The sequence below is a fragment of the Cyprinus carpio genome, chromosome A11 (genome assembly GCF_018340385.1).
Source record: "Cyprinus carpio isolate SPL01 chromosome A11, ASM1834038v1, whole genome shotgun sequence".
NCBI lineage: Eukaryota > Metazoa > Chordata > Actinopteri > Cypriniformes > Cyprinidae > Cyprinus > Cyprinus carpio.
Genome location: NC_056582.1, coordinates 23,880,941 through 23,904,446, shown reverse-complemented (window position 1 = coordinate 23,904,446; position 23,506 = coordinate 23,880,941). Strand labels below are relative to the sequence as shown.

The 23,506-nt window shown below is 33.2% G+C and overlaps 1 protein-coding gene across 1 annotated transcript in view; it reads left to right on the top strand.

Moving 5' to 3' along the window:
- LOC109098641 (echinoderm microtubule-associated protein-like 6) overlaps positions 1-23,506 on the top strand; it is a 494,728-nt gene that overhangs the window by 283,986 nt on the left and 187,236 nt on the right.

The window sequence follows — 23,506 nt, the reverse complement described above, 5'->3', positions numbered from 1 at the left end:
TCCTGCAAGAGCCGCTGGTGGTTAAAAACCACGATGTTGTGAGAATTCCAAGAAACCGGATACCACCTGGTTCACGAGTGAGAAGTGTTGGTTTGTGTTTTTAAATTGTATACGCGAGTACAACGTTCTCTAGTAGATAAATACATGCCGTAATCCTAACCCATTATACCTCGTCACCAATATGAGGGGGTGGTTTGAAACATCGGTAAAACTTAGTGACTTTATGGTTGAATTTTTTCGCGTCACCTTTAAGTGACCCTTTGAATATGGTGGACGGCTTGCATATAGCAGCCCACTAGAAAGGTTGCTAATGAGGCATCTATTCACATTGATCTAATGGTAACATGCCCTTCCAATGTTCGTGAATGATAAACACATACTTTACATGAATCCAATCGTTTGCGTAATAACGAGGATTTTTTTTTTTTTTTTGTTTTTTTTTTTTTTTTAAAGTATTCGCATTATATTTTTGGGGTTTTTAAATTAATATTATGAATTATTAAATTGTGCACTTGTTTATAATTTTATGAGTGGGGGTAACTGTTCGCCATAGTCGTAAAGAGAAAACACAATTATTTCAGCTGGCTTAGTGATGTGGATAGGAAATGAAATCATTCAGTGCTCTCAGTTCCCCAACAGACACTGAACTGAGGAAAACAATTCGGAGGACCGTGAGTCGCGCGCTGATATGCACATGTGTATACCGAGACACTGACATGAATGGGTATGAGAATGTTTAAAATGTTTTTATGGTTTCTCATTTAGTTTATGTCAAAAAGGGTGGGTGAGTGAAGAATAGTTTATTCACTTTACATGCTTTAGACATGCAAAACATCAACGTTTCAGATTTATTGGGTGCTTTAATAAATGCGTATATGTTACTTCATTGCATAAATACCTAAATAAACTAGTGAGATGAACCAATTAAATGAAACGAACTGTCCAAAAGAATCAGTTCGCTGAAAATAATTGTATTTCCCCATTTGCCTGAGGCTCTGGATAACAGGTAATAATGTTGTAAATAATGTTCAATTTATTGCACAGATTGATCATTTCGCTTCATAAGACCTCAATATATCATCAGGAGCCACGGGGATTGATTTTGTGTTCCTTTTTTGACTCTCAAAGAAATAATGGCAGCCTCTTACTTGCATTTATGAATCACCAAGGACCACAGTTTCAGCTAAAAAAAAATCTTCTTTACTGTTGTACTGAAGAAAAAATGAATCACCAAGGACCACAATTTCAGCTAAAAAAAAATCTTCTTTCATTTTAATTTTTTGGGTGAACTCTCCCTTTAAATACAGTGTCTCCTCAGACTAGATTTGACATATCCAGCATTTAATGCATGGCATCAGGAGCTGATGTATATTTCAAAAGGGCCGTTATGAAGGAGAAGCGTCTGCTCAGACTTCGGGAGCTGAAGCGTGAAATCCACGGGAGGGGAACGGGATGGTTTAAATCTGATATCCCAGCAAACTCAATACTAATCCTCATCAAACCGTCTAATGGCTCTTTCAGGCAGGCCGAGTTGTCATCATTCCTTTATGCTTTGCACGATACCGTGACACCCTTTCCTTGCGTGTTTGAGCACATTCTCCTATGGAAGGTGAACGGGGCCAAAACTCTTTAAACAAAACATAGAATTTGAATGCTTCAATACACGCTGTTTGTCCGTGTTAACATGGCAATTTTGATTTTTTCTTTTTTTTTTGTATATGTAGACACTCTCATTCTGGCTGTGTTATAATATAAAATCTGATGTTTGCATACCCGTGTACCATAACAAAATCCTTCATGAATAAACATGACGCCTGATGTTTGTATACTATGTATATACCAATGTACCATTGAAACTTTGTTGGCTGCTGTGCATGTTGTTGTGTTAACATGGACAAACAGTGCATGTTGACAGTCAAATTCAGAGCATTCTCTTTAAAAACTTTTGGCCCCATCCACCTTCCATATTCTCTTGCTGTCCTCTGGAATGGGATTGCAGTTTGTTGGGAAGGAGTTTATAAGGGGCCTTATTGAGTCACACATTCCTGAGCTGAACCTGAACGTGTTCGGGGCGCTAAAAGCCCTCAGCATCGAGCCGGAAAACCGTATCTTCTTTTCAGGCCTGTGACAAAGAAACTGTGAGGCTCTAATGAGCTCCAGGGTCTCGTCGGGTCACCGGGCTAGAATGTTTTTTGGTACACTGCTCCTGTTACAAAGCACCTCAGGACTGCAGTCCCTCGCGAGGGGAAAGTGCAGTTTTGCGCCGTATGCTGACAGCTGCTGAAGCTTGTTTGGGCCTGAGGGCGTCAGGAGGCTGTTAATCTGAGCGGGATTGGCCCCTTAACAGCACCACTTGGATCTACATTTTAGCATCAGATCTGCGGAAATTTGTGGTGTTTTGTGTGAGATGCTGATGAGGTCGTGGTTAAGCTTCAGGTCAAAGGCCACGCCCACAGACTGCCCACTTTGTATTCATATTGTCTGCCTTATGCTGTGAGAAAATCCTGATTGTGGCTGGTTTTTACGCCCACTTTCTGCAGAAGTCATTTGCTTTTCGTTTATTGGATTGTGTTTGCGTGATTGTTTTTTGGATAAAACAAGTAGTCACTGTATTAGAAAGTTTTACTTCTGTTTAGGCACTTTTTAATCAGGATATTTAGGAAAATAACTACATATTGTGCTTTTGTATTATGTCTGTTAAATTACTCTTTTTATTTTATATATTTATTCATATTCATTTAGTTGACGCTGGTCTATTATTGTGGTATTAAATGCAAACAATATCTAACTGTGATTGGTCACGCCTACACATGTCAGACAGACGGTTTCCTTCCTAAGTGGGCGGTTCTTGAATAGAAGATATTTATTATATGCAATTAAAATGGCAATGAATTTAATGATGGAAAACAAATTTATCATTTAATTAATTATTATTTATTTATCAGAATGTTTTTTTTTTTATTTACATACTCCTCTTTCAGAGTTATATTTAGTGTTCTGACAATTATTTTGAATTATTATTTAGATTTTTTTTATAATTCATAAACGCTAATTGCATTGTATTTATTAAAATAGTATATTTTTTATTTTATTTATATTCTATAATCTATACCTATATTTGTATGTACCACTTTTTCCTTGATTTATTCCACTAGGCCAAAACATCATAAGACAAAATCATGGTTTTCTAACTGTTTGAGGCAAAACAACTCACAAACATGATAATTCCTTGCAAAGGAATAATATTATAAAAGACAATTTTATATATTATAAAGACACACACTGACATATATATATATATATATATATATATATATATATATATATATATATATATATATATATAGAGTATATATATATATATATATATATATATGTATATATATATATATATATATATATATATATATATATATATATATATATATATATATATATATATATATATATTTATATGTTATAAAAGACATATATATATATTTAACATATCTTAAAGTGTTAATTTTGACAGCTCTGGAAAAAAAGTTTAAAAAAATAAAATCATGCTATAAGAATACATGTATTGTCTCAAATTTCCATCAGACCTCTAGTCACCCCTGTGGCTGCCAGTTTTTGAAAACCTTTGCATTAGTAAATCATTGGCACACAAACAAACCTCAGAATTTGAGGAATCGCCCTGCCTGGGAGCACAAACACTGCAGGACACGTCTAAATTTTAATTCTTGGGGAAAGAGGGTTGCTTGCGCTCAATAGTGACAAGCAGCAGTATTAGCAGACCCTTGCCTTCGCAAACACCATTATGTAATGAAACATTTATTCACTAAATAGGATATCATCTACCGTGCTTGACACATCTCTCTTTCTCTCTGATCACATTCCTCTACTTGGCATTCTATTATGCTCACTATGTGTACAAGTAGCCATATCACTGTATCTTTGTGTGTATGTAAACTAAAAACACACACACGCTTGTATTGTTTTACACATCACGAAGCGCATCACATCATGCTCTACTAGATATATGAAGCATTTCCTCTATGACCCACTATTGCGGTTGATTAAGATCACATCTGTCATATCGGCCTAAACGTGGTAGATACGTCACTTCGTCTGGATGCGCATTATCTGAACTAGTAGTATGTTGAGGATACAGCCTGTATGTTTTGGCACAGACGACGCGAGTACAGCAATTTCGACCAGCTTAGAAAGTATTATGTGGATGTTTTCTTGCTTGGCTGGAGCTCCTGTGAGTAACCATCACCCAGCATGCACGGGCGTGCTAGAGACAGCATAACGTAGAGCGAGTCGAGAGAGAGCCAGCAGCCGTGAGGTGGCTCTCCCAGTCAGAAATCTATGATACATAGACGCAGATAAGTCTAGTTGGCAGGCACATATAAATACGAATTTCTACGCGTGTGGTAATGACATTGCGGGGTGGAACCGCAACAGACCGCGACACTGACGAGAGATGTAGTTTCGCAGTCAATTGGCCTGTTATCCGCCTCAAAAGGAAAAAAATACAAATGCAATCCTCTCGGCCAGTGGTTTAATGTCTGTTGGCAGATGAGTTTCCCGCCGCCTCTCGCTGAGTGTCTGGGCCTGGCCTAAAAAAGTACGCGATGCGCGCAGTGCTATGCTGGAGGAGGTCAGACATGTTTATCCAGAATGAGCGCTGGGTCAGTCTGGCATGAAGGAAAGTGAAGTTTATGCGCGCCAGAATCCGCGCTTCGGACATAGCCTCGATTCCAGCACCTGATCACGACGTGGACTCGCGCTCCTCATACTGTGACGATCCGAGGGGTTTCTGTAACAACAAAATGTCACTGCCGATCTCATTCAGTTGTCAGAGATGATTTGAATTATTCTAAAGATGCGAAAAACGTAGATCTCTCGCATGTTGCGCGATGTTGAACCCCACAACTGAGCGCCTGTTATGTCTCTCTCTCTTAATGCATTGATTCCTTTCTGTTGTTGTCTTGTGTGATGAGTGCTTGATGTGCATGTGCATATAACAAGAATCTGGGTAACTATGTTTCATTTTAGCTACTCACCATGCCCTTTTATTTAACTATCCAAGCTGTTTTCCATGGAGGAAAACAAGCCTTAACAAGTACATTTACATGTGCTTTCTTTTGGCAATGTATGCATTTATTTAAAGTGACTTTGATTGCATTCCAGATTTTTTATTTATTTTTTTTATTTATTTTTTTTAGTTCATGCATTTCTTGGGAAATAAACCAGTAAATTTGTAAAAATAAAAAAAATGTTATATACAAGAACAGCATTACATTTACTATTCATGATACAATATAATGCCGTGGCAAGTTTTTTCTTTTTTAGCCAACAACTTTGATTGCCTTCCAGGTATGATACGTTCATCTATGAGTTTTTTCGCATTCTTGGGAAATGAGCCAGTAAATTTATAAAAATGTGTATACATAATAATTAGTGTTTAAAACACATTTTTGTTTAAAAAAAAATGCATTTATGGACTTTTAGGGCAGACGGCTGCAGCATTTATCCACGGCCTTACCTCTTACGCTGCATTTCTACAGCATGTCTCCTTTTTTATTAGTTCGTGTAATGTATACAAAAAAATCTAACCCGCATTAAAAAAATAATCCAACTAAATAAATAAACATTTTGTTCTGAGCTGTAAAGTTGAAGAAGTGTCGCGTATATTTTTATTAAGTGTTTCACAGCTGTACTTACATATATTAGTGACTATGTCCTGAATTTTTAAGCAGAATATCATTGGCAAAGTGCATTTGGACACATGTGCTTTTGCTCAAATTCTGAACTCTAGTTTCCGCTTTTTTATATGTCTCTGATGTCATCTCCACTGGCGAATCACTGAACCGCATATGCACTATGCCTGTTGCCAGCACCATTGCCTACTATCATACACAATTATAGGATTTATGAGCTGGAACTGGTCGTGAGTTTTATGTGTAATGTTGTGCGTCACAGAACCAGCAAAAAGAGACGTCTCCCGAATCTGGCTTTACAGCTGTGTGACTTTCTTGTGCTGTTTGACACAGTTTCATTCTAGAACTATACAGATCAGTTTTTTCGTATAGTACTTCACGAGACGTATTGACAATTTCTAGGATTTAGTCAGATCTATTGGAATATCTCTAATTATAGCGTTTGCAAATTAAATTGAGATAAGAGAAAGTATTTTATCATCCAATAAATCACATTTACATGTGATCCCATTTAAAGCTGCATTGGCGCTGATCTTTTCAGGTCGTTGCTTGCTCGTGTTGTTCTATTTTTCATCAAGGTTTGAGTTCGCACAGGCTCATGAGGACAAAAGCTGTTCCTCCGTAAACTTTTGAATGATACAAACATAACATGAGAGATTTGATTTGATTTTGGCTGGTAATCCTCTCTGCAGGACTCGTCAGTGTGCCATCAACATCTCTGTAATCTCACTCAGCTGATCCCTGAGGTGATGGGACAGTGATAGCACACACACACACACACGAGGTGATGGGAACAGCATGCACAGTTGTTATAGTAGGACTCTGCTGCCTGCAGTCTAATGGTCTCTCGATGTGGGGTCTCTCAGGCGCTGACAGGCTCAATAGAGCGTCTTGACCTGTTCGCCGACGTGATGCGCCCCGAGTGCAGTGCAATGAAGATCTGTTTCTATAACAGTCAGTTGAGAATGTAATCCTGCCACCTGTCATAAGCTTCTGTGATATGCTGTGTGTGTTTGTCCTGGTAACGTTATGGGGTTGAGCATGACATGTGCTCTGCAAGAAACAGCAAACTTCGAGCTGCGGAAAACGTATGTAGGTTTTTTTTTTTTTCTGTTGTTTTTTTGGGTACAGTTCGCACAGGCAACACTAGGTATAAATGGCTGTTACTTAAGATGTAATTGCATTTATTTGCATTAATCTTAGTTGAGAAAAGGTAATTTGATGTGGCAGGTAATCCTTTAACATTATATTATTAGTATCACATGATAAAATCTATGACATAAATATCATTTAGTGATCAATAAAGTATTTATATATTGATAGCATGTATGGTTCATCTACTGTTTGTGATTGAATTCATCTTGTAATTTTATTTCTTTAGTGTCATTTAGTAATGGTTCTCTCGATGTGATGTAATTCAGGCGTGACAGGTTATTTATTTTCCCCCTTGACTGGTTCGCCGTATTAGCCCCATTTTGGTGTAATTGAGTATTTATTTTTAAATTTATTTAAAATGTAATTTACAACCTGGATATTTTGACATTTAACTGTATTCATATTTTATTAATTTGTTTTAATTAATGAGCTTGACATATCCCTGCAATCACTGCTCTGGTGTGCAGCAGATAATTTCAGTTATTTTTTATTTGTTTGTTCGGTCACCAATCACTATAGCCTAATGTGCTTTTAAAAATCATACAGAATGTTGTCGATGTGATTGCTTTGCTAGTGAATCACTGATGTGATGTATACCGTGACATCACAGCAGATGTGCACACTTATGACCATTTATGACATAGAGACTATATTTACGAAGCAGACCTCACGTCAAGTGAGAATTAGATATGTTTCACCTAACTGAGAAGCCGACATGTCGCCGCACCTCTACTGGAAGCTTAAATGTCATACAAAATGTGACACTCGCTGCATTATCTGACGATCCTCGGCACCTTTTCGCCCTACGGCGTTGATTGACTACTTGCTTCGTGAGATACATTATGTACGTCATTTATCAACTACAGCTGTTACTAGTTATATGGATCATGTTAACTTACTCAGCGTATAACTGAATGTTATGCATTTCAGTTAGTAGTCGGCCGCATGAAATATAACCTAGTGGTTATATATATAAATAGTCACCTATATTATTTATTATGTTTGTTCGTTTACACTCCATCACTATAGCATACGTGCTTTTAAAAATAATTACAGTTAATGTGCGATGTGATGCTTTTGCTAGTGAATCAGTCACTTCCACTGAATGATCGAAGTCACGCGTTTGAATCACATACGGAGTGATTCCAGCGTAAAATGACTCACTCGATGATCTTCGGTCTGTCGGTTCCTCTTTCGTCGTCTTTAGTTGTTCATAGTGTCATTTCTTTAACTTCTCAGGTAATATTAATGGTATTCAGATGCGGCCGAAATTAAATAGTGGTGTATATCTAAATAGCCCAACATTTAATACTCTTATCAATATTACACTTGGGACTTTTTCATCAATCCACACGGTGCCAGTGATCCATTTGTCTATCTTAAACTTAACATGATACTACCACCCTAGTCTCACAACTATCACCCATCCTGATTGCTCATATAATTACCAACCATTAGTACTTCTGGCTAACAGCGTGTTTTTGTTCGACAGTTAAACAATGCACTCTTACCATCAGCGCAAAGAACGGCCGCATGCTCACAGTCGCGTACGTCCCTGCAAAGCGTTGACATGTTAAGCCGTTTCGCCTGATACGGCGTTTCGGTTCGTTAAAACATCGCCCTTTCTTCTGTCGTCCTCCTATAAGTAAGTTCCTTACCAACCTGGCAAAGTTCCACAACACCACAGTCATCAGCATAATGCCAGCATACAGGAGTTCGTATTGCTCGCGCTAATATGTCCCCTTCAATTCAATTAGGCCGGGGCCTGCCATTAACTATCTGTAGATGTGAACCATATGTCGCCGGTCGTTCTGCTAATGAGCTGTCAATCAATGAGTAGTACCAGTGAGATGCACACCGCTGAACGCCGCTCGAGATGAGTTCAGAGCCTCCAGCCATTAGACAGTCGAGCCTGATGCAGACTCAGACGTGGATGCACGCAAGATGGAAGATGTAGGCATGTCAAATCGCCGTTCCACTGCAACACAAGTTCGAGTAGATTTGATAGCACCGTTTCAGTTGCTGCGTCGTCACCGCTTGCGTCTTGGTTGGTTCTCAGCCCGTCAGAGCACTCCGTCGCTCCTCCTATCATGTCACGCACCATGTCGACAGACATGCTATTTCCACAGTTAGAGATTTTCTGTGCTAAATTTCGATAGTAAAGCATCGTTTTTCTGAGCTGATATATGCTTTAAATATCTGGATGGATTCATTATCTAACAACGTGTAGATACCTTAGTAATAAACTACACTTCTTCACTCACAGAACTAAGCAGTTCTGTCTAAATGCATGCACCGACACTTATCCAGATCGACTGTGGTGTGATCCTCATAACTGAAGCACGACTGTGCACATCTACACACATGTCACTACAGCAGCTTGAGGTCTCACAAGTCACTCAGTGACATCATACACTCCTCACACGGTGTAGTAACTGCTATTCTTCATTAGACTACATATTTTGTGCATGAAACTTAATAGTAGGCCCGTCTCCGTGTCCAAGCCAGTAGCCATTGAATCCAATGCTTCTATGATTATAGCGATGTGTCTTGTTGAGTTAGTATGCTAAGATTTAGTGTAACTATTATGAAACTACAATTAAATAATGAACATATTCAAGGATCATTTGAATAACATGCATAAGCTTGGAATTGAATTTACAGTATAATAACTTTTCATTTTAACAATTATAATAATGCTAACAATTGTAGTGAAACCGGAAAACATTTAAAAGTTATTGTAAACTAATATATTTATTTGACATAAAAAAACATATGTTTTTATATATCTCAGACATACTCCGGAACAACATTAGTTTTGTGCAAATAAGTACATTCGAGATTTTCATTCTTAACATTTAACCTTTATTGGTAATTGTATCTTTAGTGACATATTAAACATATTCACAGTTTTGTTAAACAATAACGATTTATATATATATCCCATGTTGGCCTCCAAGAACTATTGTTATACTCCAGTATAGATCACTTAATAAAATAGTATACTATTATATAGTAATATATCTATAATCTATTATTAGTAATATGAACGCCTCTTGAATGAGTTCAGGAGTGTAGAGAATGAATCCCGCTCTGATAGAGACTCAGATTAGAACAGCAGCGGAGGTGAACGGATGTAGGTCAGGATGTTCCCAACGCACACATCGAGAGTTAACCCGTTCAGCGCCGCTGCGTCGGTGGTTGGTTCGTGTCAGAGACTCCTGCTCTCAACATACACACCATGACAGACAGATTTCACTTGGATTTCTGATGTAAATGATGCACTTCTGATTATAAGTACAAGGTTTTAAAGTGTAGGATTTAAAACAATTTTCACTCAGAAATAGTTTGTAAATCACACACACACACACACACACACACACACACACATACACATATGTATATACATTAGTTTTGTGCAAATAAAGTACATTCAGTTTTCATTTTAACATTTATTTATTAGTATTTTTAGTGTAAATATTATAAATAATAAATAAATTCAACATTCATTTTGAATAGATTAAGTTTGAATTTAATAATAAATTATTATATACAATTATAAGATTAAAAATTGTATACTAATATTAAAATATTGTATTAATATTTATTTGGAGAAAACAAATGTTTTATGAATTAACATAAAACTAGTTTTGTGCAAATAAAGGTACCATTCAGTTTTCATTTTAACATTTAGTTATGGTAGTATTTTAGTGGGTACATAGTATACTATTTCACAGTTTTTATTAACATACATTTTAGATATCTATATATAGATATAATATATATAATATTATATATATATACATCATATAATATCTAATATATACTACACACATGATATAAGATACATACAAATATATATATATATATATATTATATATATATAATTTTACTATTGTAAATATTAAATAATAAAAAATAGCAGTATTAACTTTTTAAATTTATAATATAAATAATCAGAAATAATATTAACATTATAATATTAAAATTGCGTTCCAATGATTGAACTCCTAATTATTTACCCAAATATTATAAGTAAAATCGGTTGTGTTTTGTTAATTATTGTTTTATTTTTTTACTGCTGGGAGAATGAAATCAAAACTCATTTAAACAAATTACAAATATAATTTTTTGATATGATCGTACACAAAAATGTTTGGGGTAAGATTTTTAATTCAATTAAAACTTTTATTCACAAGGGCACATTAAATTGATTGAATGGCATTAAAGGCAGTTAGAAGTTCAAAGAAATTGCATGTTCTTTTCCAGTTTTCTTTCTATTCTACTTTAGTGTTTCAACAATTTTGAAGCAGGCCAAACTGTTTTCACACCATTGATAATAATCAAAAGTTTCTCCAGCAGCAAATCAGCACATTAGAATGATTTCGAAGATCACATGAACTGGAACTGGAGAAATGATTCTGAAAATACAGCTGCGCTCAGAGAAATAAATTTAAGTTTTAAAATAATTTACATAGAAAATGGGTATTTAAATTGATCAAATATTTAGAATTTTATTCTGTATTGTAAATCAAACAAAACCGCAATTCGGATACCGTTATGGTAAATATCAGCGTGCGGTCGAAGGCTTGCGGCCTCACACATTAGGCAATTATGTGTGGAACTGCGTTCCTTTTCGACACCTACGTTTTGACCTCCGATTGTCGCTTCATAGTGGGGCAATCAAACGGACAGAGCAGTGCGTTCCGTCTGCTGGATCTGATGCAATTAAAGTCACATTTAGACAACTTAGTGATCTCGACACTCAGGACAGACCGGGCACAGCAAAATGACAGCGTAGAGCCTGCTCGCTTCAACTACTTGAGAATATTTCGGATGCTGCGGCGTGCGATTTAGTGTTCGGAGCACAGGCAAGACTAAACCATCGGACACTAGGTCCTGAAGCGCTGACCCCCGCAGAGCCGCAGCGCACGCAAAACAAACTTCCGCGGGCCCCGCGCCAGAATAGAAGCGGGCAAGCTGCTTTGGTGACAACAGAGTTACATAGACACATAAGGGCCAACTAGTGGGTTCTAGACATGACTACATGGATGCGGCTGAAGCCGGTGCGAGGCTTCGGTTACAGATAGGAGAACAAAAAATAAGATGTAGTGGTGTGAACGCTTACAGTATATGAAAATATATTTAAAACTAATCTTCACGGAGTCGTGGGGAGGTGCATCATTTGCAGTGTTATTTTGGTGATCCTTGGGGGGCGATGGGCTTGTAGTCTTTTATAGTTTTTGTTTATATTTTCTATTTTATTTTTGTTATTTTTGTGTTTGTCATTTTTATTGTTTTTTTAAATGTTTATATGATTATTGATTACGTTTTAGTGTCGTTATTTGGTACATTGTTAAACGAAATGAAAATGAGAAATGTTGACTTGCAACTAGATTAAAAAAAAAAAAAATCATTAATATGTAATTTTTTTATTTTCAGATTTTTTAAATCATTTTTTTTAATCAAATAAATTACAATGATTTTTTTAATATAGTATTTGGTTATGTCATTTTCAGCGCTTTTTTATTTAAATAAATTATTCTATTTCGCTAATTTATTTTTAATCAACAAGTAAAAATTCAGCTTTTTTGTAATTTGTATTTCAGCCATATTTTTTTCATCTGTTTCATTATAAAAAAATTTAAACAAACAAAAAAAAAAAAAAAAACAAAAAATCAAACTATAGAACGCTCAGCTATTCAGCTTTAATTTGTGATATAGGTCTAGCTATTTATTTTATTTGAAATATTTTAGAAATTTTATTTTATATTATTTCAAGAAACAAATTATTTTCACACCTTTAGTTTCAGTTTTAGTGAAGTATAATAACTCTACTCATTTGTTTATTTATATATCATGTCATTTAAAATGCATATGTTGCTGCTTCCATGAATTTTGATGTTATGTCAACAGATTATCCATCTATCCTCTACTGAGAAATTCTGTTTTCATAAAAATCAATAAAAATGATGTTTGTTTGACATGCTGTTCAATTAAACAACCAATCATCATGTCAAGTGCTAGAGAGCAGCTGACATAAAAAAAATGTTTAAGATAAACAGATTTTACATCTGCTGAAGAAAGATGCATGTGGTTGCAGATGCATGATTTAAAGAGTGAATCATGTAGCACAAAGGCTGCAGACCGATGCACACACTTTAATGCCTCAGTCTGAGCTGTATTCAGTATTAGTCATTCAAAGATTATAAAACAGACAGCTGTAATTTTTGGAGAGTGAGTGCATTTGTTCCTTTCTAGACAAGAAACATTATGTAATTGTTGTTGCTGCTTTGGCCTGAAATGACCCTTTCTGAGATGTGTCTCAGGACTGCCTGCAGTTTCATTCATTGATCTCTAGAGTGAGAAAACCAGTCACAGCTTCTATTAATATAAACAGAATTAATATAGTAATTAAAGAAATTAGTATTTTATATTAAGATAAGTAAAGTAGCATAATTTATGTATTTATTTATTTATTTATTAGTGTATAGAAGATCAGAAATATATATATATATATATATATAGATATATAATACTATATATATATATATATCTATATAATATAGATATATACCAGTACAGTTCCAAAGTTTTGGAACTTACTATTTTTAATGTTTTTGAAAGAAGTCTCTCTTCTGCTCATCAAGCTTGCATTTATTTGATCAAAAATACGAAAAAAACAGTAATATTGTGAAATATTATTACAATTTAACATAATAATTTTTCTATTTGAATATACTTTATTCAGTAAAAATAATTTTTCATTTCCTGTGATGCAAAGCCTGATATTTTTCAGCATCATTACTCCAGCCTTCAGTGTCACATGTAACATCCCAGCTAATCACATGGAATCATTTAGAACTCATTCTAATATTCTGATTTATTTATGAGTTGTTTGAAACAAGTTCTGTCTGTCTAATATATGTGATGAATAAAAGGTTAAAAAGAACTGCATTATTCAAAAAAAAAACAAAAGTTTCTAATAATATGTATTCTAATAATATATTCTTTACGATTAACTTTTTAATCAATTTAACACATCCTTGCCTGAATACAAGTCTTGATTTTATTTAAAAAAAAGAAAAACAAAATGGCTGCCCAAATTAACTGACTGCAGTGAGTGTATATTGTATTACAAATATTTATAGTTTTCAAAACATAGCTTTTTTTTTTTTTTTTTTTTTACTTTTTATATTCATCAAAGTATCCCTAAAAAAAAAGTATCCATGTTCAGAAAAATATTAACCTGGTTTTCCCCCACCAAACTTTTGGATAAATGGAAATCACTCCTATTAGAATGATTCTAAAGATCAGTGATAATGATCCAAAATTCAGCTTTGCAATCACAGAATAATGATAATTTAAGTATAATACATTTAAAAACAATTATTTTAAATTGGTAATAAGTATCCCAATATTACACTTTTTTCTGTATTTTGAATCAAATAAATGCAGGCTTGATGAGCGAAGAACGCTTCTTTCAAAAACATTAAAAATAGGTTGTTCCAAACTTTTTGCCTGACTGTAGATGTAATGTATCGTATGTATGTAAAAATTAAAGAAAAATATTTATTATACAGAATAATAAAATAAATGATTCTAAAATAATTTTATGGCTCTTTAAAAAAGATGTATGTATGAGGTGTTTGTTTATTCGCATGATTTGTGTGTCTTTTTCGTCTATCAACCCAATTCTGAGAATAAGGCTGAGAAGTACTATAATAACTATATAAAATTAAATTTTATTACCATTTATTTATTCATTAAGTTGTAAATAAAACTGAGTTAATTGTTAATTAATATAATATATAAATATATATATTATTATATATATATAAATATAGATATATATCTATTTTTATTTTTTTTTTTTTTTTTTTTTTTTTTTTTTAAAGTAAATAATAAAAACAAAATACTCCACAGCGACTCATTTGAGTTCCCTGAGATGCCCTGCTAACCTAAAACACTGAGTTTGAAACAACACGTGATTCTTTGACACACAAATCACCTCAAGATGATTTAAAATAATACAGATTATTTACAAATTCTAGTTCCATGTCTGAAATTATTCGTCATTAGTAACGTAATCCATTACATCACACACTTTAGGTAATATGATTGGACTACTTTTGCCCAAACTCATTTATCACATTGATTTAATCTTAGAATTTGTGAGAATAAATAAATGATGAATAATTCTTTGCTATTGTGTGAATCATATGTAATCATCTAATCAGTCAAAAGTAACTGTATTCTGATTACGAGATTTTAAATGTTATTAATCTAATTCAGTAACCTGATATTTGCAATCTGTCTGTTTGGTAAGTCACTGTGTTAAAGTATGCATGTATTGTGTGAGAAATTATACGAGGATCGTCTGTTTATAATTTGCTCCTCGCAGATCAGCAAGTGTCTGTTTGTTAGATGTACTGTTTCTGTCGTCCGCATGACATTAAAAACTCCCCAATGTTTTTATTGTCAGGATGTTGAACGTTGGCAATAAAGCAGAATAAAACTCCTGAATATTTTAAACCATACCATTGGCGGAAAATCCTGTTCCTTGAACAGTGATCTGCTGCTGTATCTGAACTGCTATTTACAGAATGAATCGGAGAACTGGTAGGTTTGGGTTAAATTAAATGAAAGTTTTTGCCCGTTTGTTCAGCAAAGTGTAAGGCTTCAGGTAAAAAAAAAAAAATCGCAATATGGGTCAACTAAATATTCATACATGGGGAAGTTTGAGTAGGAATTACAGAAGTTGCATACAGTTTAAATGAGTGAATCAATAATAAGTAGCCATAAAACTAGCTTTTACTGAGTCATCCTAATTTGTAATAAATGAAACTTTTATTCATTTTATTGTTTTTTTTAAATTACTATTTATCTATAATATTTATTAATAAATGGACTATGTACTATTACAACTAAATTATTACGAATACCATTTTTACTAAACTTGCTATATTACTGTTCTTATAGTTTCTATTTTTTTGTAATTTATTCCATTTTTCTCAGCTTATATTATATTTTATTTGTTTAATAGTTTATTATACTAAAAATTATTTATTTTTTATTTTTTTTAATTAAAGAAAACAATATAAGGCTATAAATCTTATATTTTTTGTTGAGTCATGTTCTTCTCTTTTTTAATAAAATATTTTTATTTATTTTATTATTTTTTAAATTAACATTCGTATAAAAAATACCATTATTGCTATTACTACTAATATTATTTCAACTATATTATTATAAATAAAAATTATAAAACAATATATAACACACGATATAAATCAATACATATATTTATATTATGATGTTTATAAATGTCATCAAATAATCTATAAAATTTGCATTTATAAAGATTTAATAACAATATTCAATAAATAGAAACAAGGAAACATTAAATTGATCAAGTCAATACTTTTTTTTAAATTACCATTATTGCTATTACTACTAAATTATTGCTATATTATTATTGCTTATTATTATTTTATTATTTATTATTATTTTTTTTTTTTTTTTTTTTTTTTTTTTTTTTTAATTACTTTTTTTTAACTAATATTATTAATAAAAAGTAACAATATGAACACACATACGGTACATTTATGATATCCAAATAAATCTATAAAAAATTGCATGTATAACATACTTTAAATAAATGTTCAATTAATAAACCACACACGGCACATTAAATTGATCAAAAGTGACAGTAAAGACTTTGTAACATGCAGCACAGGCTGCTTTGTAGTTAATATTTTAAGATCTTGGTTTGGTTTAGATTATAGTTCAAATGGACTGGCGATTACTTACTTCGCGTCTTTCTCTGTTATTAATGTAGAAATGATGTCACTTCCGTGCCATCCTTCAGGGGGGGCCCCCCCCCCCGGAAAGTCCCTCTCAGCTTCAAATCCATCCTGCCCATATAGCTTCAGCGTGTCCCGTGAACAATTAGTCCGGATCCAACGTTCATTATTCACGTTCTACTCCCTATATCCTCTGTCACGGAGGTCTGATGTTAACCTTCGCACCTTTTGTCGTTCACTATTTGGTGGGAATCTACAGGTGGGAAGCCGTGGGCAGTCCATTCAAAAGCAAACCTTCCTAGTTTTTAACGATTGACTAGAATGATTAATTTCTGGCACGCGTTGATTGGATCGCAGCAGGTTTCGCTGCTCATTTACGGAGTCAGAACCCTTCATTCAGGCCCCTCGTGTTTAAGATAAACTGTTGTCCTTTGTTGATCAATTGGATTTATCCACACCCCATGAGCCTACTGAAACTAGACGCCAGATGTCCCAGAGGCTCAAAGCATTCCCAAGATCCCGACTTAAGGTGTGCTGTTAGATTTAACCCCTTCTGCACCCAGATTCTGCAGAGACTCTTACATTACCCTGATTAATTCCTGATCATCAAGCACATCAGGGAGTTTAGTCTGGGAAACCAGAGTGGGGGAGTTTGAAATGCATTTTCAGCTGTTTAGTTCTTCTTAGTTGGTCAAAATGCACATCTATTTTAGGAGTTTTTATTAGATTTGCAATTTATTTGAAGAAGAACATGCTGGAAGTTTCTAGCTACATGGCTTGATTTCAAGTGTGATCGTTCACTGTTTGCGATGTCAGTGAACTCCCAATCTCTTTGAATCTTTTTGCGGTCATTAACGTGATTTTTATTAATTTTTTTAAATGCATAATTATAATGTCACAATAAAGAGAAGGGGAATGAAATACATTATTATAAAGTTTATAACTAATTAGAGATTGCATTCTGTTGTATACTTATTTCTGGAGCACTTTTAACATATATGCGTATATAAAAATTATATAGTTATTTTTTTAAATGTAGTACTTTATATATACCTTTTATATTGCTCTAGTATTTTATTTATCGTTTATTTTATTTATTTTTTATAGTTTTTAATTCCATTTTTAGGGTGATATATATCTATAATAGATATAGATATAATATATATATATATATTATTATTATTCTTATATTTTTTTTGTGAAGACATTAATGAATTTTTAAGTTTAGAATTAAACTCAATCTCTGATTTTCTCCCTTGTGTCTTTTTTTTTTTTTTTAAGGGGAAAAATAAAAGAAAATGCAAGTAGCAATGCATCTATTGGTCAGTTTGATATTTCATTCAAATACAGATTACACAAATAAAAAAACGTTGAATTTTTTCCAATAAAATAATAGAACTCCATTAGTGCTTCATTATCCAAGATGCCCTTTTGATATGACTAGAGCTATACAGTGAAACAAAAATTTTATCAGACACCTTCAATATTTCCAACAATATCACCAGTTTACGTTGCTATAGTTTAGAAAATGGTATAGAATATGACAGACTCAGAGTTAAACTGGTTCAGAACAAATTCATCTTGCTAAGGTCCGATAACTCTTAAGCAAAACAAGCTCAGGTCAAAGTGCCTGTAATAATATTTGGTCCCAACTTTTTATCAATTTACTGCAAGTCCCCACTGTAATGAAGAATTTTGGGGTCTACAAATGTCACAGTGTACTTTATTTTGTCATCCTCACTTACAGAAATGTACTATAGTGACCTGCACACAATAGTAAACAATATCCAAAAATCAATCTGGTTTCTGAATGAATTTTTTGGTTTTGATTTTTGTTGGTCTAATAAACATGAAGGACAACGTTGAATGGTATTTAAATACAATTATTTTAAATTAGTTTTACCTTCTGGTTCTGCAGGGGTTAAATCCCGGCTCTACATGGCTCTTTTCAGAGTCCTATAGGTTGAGGGGTTTCACATTTAGGAAAACACACCCTGTCATACCATCGTTACTCTGGGATGATTGCAGGACGGATACCAGAGTACGTGATGATGTGCTTTTGCGGGAATGTTTTAGCCAGATAATATTTAATTGTCTGCCACAGTTTCGCTTGTCTCCGGTGAATAAACAATCAAAGATTACACACTTTGGGGAAGATGTTTTGTCACCCTAGTGTTAAATTCTACCTCTTCAGTGCGGTACGTTACACCTTAACCATTTGGATGGACTCATGTAATAATTATCTTGTTATTAAGTTAACTAAACATATATATATAATACTTTTGCTTATAGATTAGCTAGATTCTGTAAAAGATTTATTTTATTTATTTATTTTTACATAATAATGCATTATAAAGGTATTCATAATGTATGTTGGTAATGCGTTATCTCTATCATAAATAATTGTAAAAAGTTAAGTGCATTCTATATTTGAAGGTTTGTTCCCAATATGCAATATATGCAAATGCAATATTACTTTCTTTTATATATATACAAATAAAAAATATAAATAAGTATTTAGTAAATCACGAGATCATGCAGTGCATTATAAGGTGCAATATTACATTCCCGTAAAAAAGTAAAGTAAGGGATTACTTTTAATTTTTCTGTATAAACAGTTACTTCTAATGTAATTGCATTAAATACTGCGTATAGTCCAATTTTATATTGTTTAACATCAAAATGTAACATATGTTAAAAATGCATGTTTTTAATGTAACCTTCTCCTTTCCTTGATAGTTTGGTCAGTTCAGGAATAATGTATGCAATTTTATATTATTTATTTTCAGAATTGAAATAGCAGCCCAATGTCTGTTCTTTGTTGATATTGAATTTAGAAAGAAATTAGTAATATATAATGCAATACCTTTTCAGAGAGAGTCATTTAAACAGTATTTTTTAACATTTTAAAGTTTGTTAGTAATTTTATTTTTTTTTTTTTTCATTTTTTTACACTGATTACAAAGCATATTAATGCATTAAAAATACATTAAGTGGGTTACTGAATTTCCTTTTGATTCAAATTTAACTGTTTAGGCACTGAATATATTTGACAAACTTCACTTAATGTTGTGTTAATGAATAAAAAGAGAAAAATATGTTGTTACACTCATAAAAACAGAGTAAATCAATCAGGGCAACAGTTATACTGAATGCATGGTGTATTTGATGGCTCGTATGTTTGGCCCTGGAAGTGTCTAAGTCATAAACACAAGCAGAAATGTAGTAATTATCTGCTAAATGGATAGAGGAAGTGTTGGTGTGGAGACCTGTGACCTGCAAGGTGTTTTTAGTGGGTGGGTAACAGAGCGTGGCCTGAATGTGTTGGAGTTAAATCAGCAGAAATTCAGAAAGCGAAGGTCTTGGTCTCTTCTCTGCCGTAGTCCACACGTCTGCTTGAATGACACAAAAAATGGCTCCTACGAAAGGAGGCGCTTTATGGTAAATGGCGCCTGTTTACGTTCTCAGGATTTGTGTTTCTGTATACATCACGCTCGTAATGCTGGAGCTCCCTGGAAATGTGTCTTCATGCCTTGTTGCTGTGGCTAAAAAAGAGAAATCACTAAATTGTGCAAATAAATGTTGCATGCTTTCAAGCAGAGGTCAAAATCTCATCGCCTGTGATGGTTTCCTCGTTAAAACTTGACATTTCTATTGTGCTGTATTTATTTTTATTTTTATTTATTATTATTATTATTATTTGCAAAAATTCCTGTGTTGGTATTGACCAATTCTATGCACTTTTATTATTATTATTGTTTTTTCCAAAATACGTTTTTTACAAATCTTGCAATTTTGCAGGGTTTTTAAAAATCAAATCTAAATCTGTAATGTTTGAATCTGCATTAATTACACTAAAAAACCACAAGCCATTATGACAAGAATATATATTATATGTTAGAAGCACTGATTTTTTTAAAGAGAAAATTTCTTTTTTTTTTAATTATATTTACATTTAATTAATTTTTTTATTTTTATTATTATTAATTATCTAATATTATTTTATCTTGATTTGACACAATTGCCCTGGAAATAGTTTTAATGAGGTGTTGTATGTTTCACTTAATCTGTTACTTTTCATTTATACATAAAATTTATTTTGTAATATTTGTTTTTTTTATGTTCAAAAACTGTTACTTTAAGACTTTATTTTTGTATATTTAATTATACTTACAGTTCATAGCTGATCTTTTAACTGATATTCTAAGCTTTATTGTCGTCTTTTGTATTATTTACAGTGATGCCATTAAAAGCATTTTGAGCTGAATAAACAGGTTGAGATGATGTGGATGTGTTTAGACAGGCGTTATTGTCTGTTTTGTGAATATCAGCCCTGTCTTCAGTTCACTCTGATGGCAATATCAATGAAACTTCACCTTATAGTGAATTATGATGTGCTTATTTCCATGCAAACGGCTGTATCACACTGCAATTATTCTGCTGACTGATTATCCTTAATTCAAGTCTGTGTGTCATTTGTGTAGAGTTTTGGACTGGTTGTGGCCATTCTCACAATGTTAAAGGACCCATAATGCTCTTCTCTGGTGCTTAGAGGAAAGACCTTTGCAAATTAAGAGCGGTTTGTCTCCAGTGACCTGAAAAGGAGCCTTGCAGACCTTTCTTTTGTCAATAATGAGCTCTCATAAGGGTCTTCCCTTCATACAGAGACTCAGAAATACAGTTTCCACTTGAGGCAGAAACCACTTACAGACACTTGAAATCCCAAAGTGATTTTGTGTGGCAGAATTGAAGATTCAGAGGTTTCACGAAGAGCCAGTAAACGCATTTTACATCTCAAATTCTCTTCTTTTTTTATTATTTTTGTTGTTATAACATCTCTTGCTCTGTCAAGACGAAGCAAATGTTGTAGGAGTTTGAGGCTGAATCTATCTTGTGTTAAGCCGCTCAAATGGTGTGGCCTATGACGATACAAACCGGTTCTGACGCGTTGTCTCGTGATGAAAATCTTGAAAATAAGAGTAGTAAATATGAAGGACTAAAGTAGCTCAAAGTTATTGGAAAAATTCAATTCGTAAATGTTTTATTTATTATTTATTATTCCGAGTAGAGCCTACTTTGGTTCTCCTCAGACTGAGTTGCATATTAAATTTATGTATATTCCCCTATATTTATATATTTATATTGATTTGATTTGCTTTTTTTTTTTACTTTGTTCTTTTAACGGTTTGTATTTGAAGATAAAAGGTCTTTAATTCCTAATGCAACAGGTTTTTCTTGTTGGCTTTGTGCTTAACAGGCCGTGTTTTTAATTTATTTATTTTTATTATTTTATTGTTTTGACGAAGTAACATAGATGACTTGACATGTTTCTTTCTTTTGGTGGTCAGGCTGTTAAAAATTTATTAGCCTCCTTATGCTTCAGATGAATGTAAAGTAAATAAATACACACCCTAAATCAATACGTAGACCTATAATAGACTAGCGTTTAAAACGGAGGCCTTTTTACAAGAAAATTTTGCGAAAATAAGCCTCCTTTTGTTTTCAAATAATGTAAAATTAATGCATAAATAAATGCATAGATATATACACACTGGGCCTTGATTGATTTTGAATAGGGAGAAAAACAAATGTCAGTAAAAATGTTTAATTTGTTTGACACTGTAAAGTTGATGAATAAAAAAGTTTCTTCCTTTGATGTCCAGCTGTTACATTTATTAACTTCTTTTGTTTCAGATTAATGTAAAAAAAAAACATCAATACATAAATCAATACATTAATAAATACTTAATAGGACTACATAAATTGTGACACGCCGTAACACTTTACAATAAGGATCATTAGTTAACTAATTCAGTAAACATAAACTAAGCATGAACATTACTTCTACAAGCACTTATTAATCTCAACTAATGCGAATTTCAATATTTAGCTACTAATGCATTATTAAAATCAAAAGTTGTGCTTGTTAACATTAGTTAGCTGTGAATTGAGCATCTTTGTCCGTGAGTCCCTCCCTCTGAACGTCTGTCTGAGCACATTAATGTCGCTCCTGCTCCTCTCTGAAGGCGTCTTGGGTTTTTTGGACTTCAAATTGTCCATGTGCCTCACTGAGAGTGTTCACTTTCTGCTTGATTTCCGGGACACGTGGAGACTGAAGTTTCAGGAACATCTGGGACAGTATAAGTTTAGCGTTATTTCTATTGGAAATAGGTCAGAATGATGACGCAGGTGAACCGATTTAGCTAGATGCTCAGTTACGTCTCAATTATTTATTTTATTAATTTGGCACGTGAAAACATCGCATTAGTTCGTGGATATTATGGTTTCGTCATTTGTCTGAATTGGCTTGATGGCGCTATGCAGTTTATTAATTAAATGGTTTAATTGGTGGCACTTCAAAGTAATCGTTATTAAATCTCATGGAACTGTATGCATGAATTACTAGACTATCAGTGACGTAATAATGCAAATTATTATTGCATAATGTGTTGTACGACAAAAATATTCCAGCATTAGACAATATTTAACATCTCTAGCATGCATAACAAAATGCATGAACATGCACGGTAAATGCATTTAAATTAATATGCGTGAAGCCAAATGCATTTTAAAACCCTCGAGCTGGTGAGTTTTTGTTGACAAAAAAGCGGATTTGTGTTGCATGGCTCGAAAGGACGGCGTTTGCATAATACGAATATCCCAATACTTTATTTCTTTGTTCTGAACTGAAGTTCAGGCATATATACAAGAAAAAAGACAAAACTGGTACAAATCTGCACAATTAATGAAACTAATAAAGGTGCAGAACTATAAATCACATTGTTGGTTAAAAGGGCAATAAACAGCTCTAGGAAATCACACTTCTGATTTGCACAG